This window comes from Alligator sinensis, unplaced genomic scaffold (assembly GCF_000455745.1).
Source record: "Alligator sinensis unplaced genomic scaffold, ASM45574v1 scaffold842_1, whole genome shotgun sequence".
In the NCBI taxonomy this organism is placed as follows: domain Eukaryota; kingdom Metazoa; phylum Chordata; order Crocodylia; family Alligatoridae; genus Alligator; species Alligator sinensis.
This window is the reverse complement of record NW_005842295.1, coordinates 625,269-627,914: the sequence shown is the minus strand read 5'-3', so window position 1 is coordinate 627,914 and position 2,646 is coordinate 625,269.

Genomic DNA, 2,646 nt, shown 5'->3' with positions numbered 1-2,646 from the left:
CTGCTGAACAGAGTAGCCCACTAATGAACTGAAGAATCATATCGCAAATAATCCAATAGATGCAAATAGACCATGACTCATTTTCTACAAATGGAAGATCGAAATCATTGATCCCATGTATTTTGTCTCTGCGGATTAGGTATCATTCACACAAAACATGCATATGCAGTGTAATTATTACCATATTAATATCCCAAATATATTCTACAACTTCAGCATACCTTGAAATATATAGTGTTTTCCATTCTTTAAATAAGAAAGTGAGCTACATTATAGACATCTATTTTTAAGCTCATGAGTACACTAAGCAATCAAAAAACTGACTTGTCATTCCTGTAGCACCATTCTTGAACTCTATTGTTGAAAACTAGTTGATTTTTCCCCAGTCCTAAACAAATGTAATTTTATTCCAATTTTAAGGCTGTATACAAACATTTGGGGAGGTTACAGGGAAGTTAAATCAAGTTAAAAATGGGCATCTGATGCAACTTAGTTTGCCCAGGTGTGGACCTTGAAGTAGTTAGCTGGATCATTCTAAGTGCAAACTGTACAGAAGTTCAGGACAGTTAGATAGGTCTAAAAATGGCCAACCTAATCTAAGTTAACCCAACCTCTAAAATACACTCAATTTAGATGAGGTTGGCCATTTTTAGATTGATCTAACTGTCCCAAGCTTCTATATAGTTCCCAGCACAGACCCAGAGATGGGAAAGCCCAGCCTCTGGCTCCAGCCCTAGGGCTCTTCCTCCCCACAACACACATACTCCAGATGAAGGACAACCCCCGCCCACCACCACTACCCCGCTAAACCCCACATCCCACAAGCTGCTCCCCATGCCACTTTACCAGCATTTGTCTGTGTCAGAAACTGAGGAAGTAACTTGGAGTGGACAGGATGGCAGAACAGGGGTTGGTTCACCACGTGGGAGGGTTTGTTTGTCTGACAGTCAGGAGGACCCTGGTCCCACCAAACTCTCCTATAGACCCCACTAGGCCCTCTAATCCCCCTGTGGATTCTGCCTCGCCCGCCAATTCCCCAATCCCCGACAGCCCCACTCAAGACCCTGGCTGCCTTCCCCAGTCCTCCCTGCTAGCCCCCATCCCAACTTACCTTCAATCAGGTGGCCATTTTTAACTCAACCTAACCCCCTTAGCTCCCCAAATGTCTGTAGATAGTCTAAATTTTGTAAGTGCCCAAGCTTTTTTATCTTTAAATAATTCTGTTTGCCCACTGCTTTGGGGACATTCAGAAGTCATTGATTTAACCCACATTGTTTTATGGAAAGCTCCTTCCAAAAGGAGAGACTAGAGTTACTCATGATCATCTAGAATTTAAAAAGCAAGTCACTCTGATACTACAGCGTACTAAACCTGCAGAACTTGTCCGTGTCAGATTGTCAGACTAAAACCTGTGGAAATAGAATTGCCATAATAAAGTCATAACAAAATGCAGCAGTACCGTTTTAGGCAATGGATTGATCTAGTAAGAATACAATCTGTTTTGGAATTTCTAGGCCTGTAATATTAGATACATAAACATGTGGGTTTAATACAATAATAAATGTGATAATAATTGTTAAGCACTATTTTCCAATACAACTCCACAATGCAGACAATAAAGGCAACTAACTTTGAAATCAGTAAGAGGGAAGTTCACTTGAGACTTAAAAACAAGAATAAAGACTCCTGGTTATAGCCATGCATATCCTTGTCCTCGGTTTGTGATTCCCTACCATGTTGTTTCATGACATCTGTGGGAATTGGTGAACAACTCTGGAGGTGGTAATAACCATCTAAAGACTTTGCTTCCCAAACGTAAATCTGCTATTGGACCTAGCCTTGTTCTTTCCTGAATTCAAAGGAAGTGTCAAATCCCCATGGATTTCAGAAGGAAGCATTCCCAAACAGAGCCATATATACACATGCTTCAGAGCAAAATTCAGTGCTGGTAAACAAGTGTGTCATAATATTTTTTTGACTACTATTATGCAGCCTCTGTGGAGACGTGCTGTTCGAATGCAGGACTATGATTAACATTTAAGTGTTTCAGCAGTTCTGAAACTGCCTACTCTCATGATTTTTCTCCTCATGAGGTTTGAAAAATGTGGTGCCTTGCTTGCAACCCCAGATCTTAAACTCAGGTAAATATAAGTCAGCTTTCACATTTGTTTTCTAGTCCTCAATTGCCAACAAAAGATGGAAAAATAGTGAATCTTCAAAGCTGAAGAAAAAGATCCTATTACTATTTTCTTTAATATTATGATTTTTTAATAACAGCAAACCAGGTTTTTTCAACGGGTGGGGTTGAATATAGGATAGAAAAACCATATATATGTTGGTAAATCTGTTTTGCAGAAAGTCTTGGCCTTGTGCTCTCTTAGTAATTAGCCCAAACACCACAGAAAATGGCCCTTTTTCTGTGTACTTTAAATAAAATGGGTACATCCAGAGCAGTGGGCACGTGCATTTCTCCAGGGACAAAACTTGTCACCAGGGAATGTCCCTGCACGAGCACTCTGGTGTGCAGCAAATTGCCCCAGGTGAGGTAAGAGAGGCCGGGCCCAGTAGCTGTGCTGGCCCCAGCAGACCTACCTGGCATCCTCCCGGGGCTGCAGCAGTGGAGATCCAGGTGCCCAGAGCCTGGCC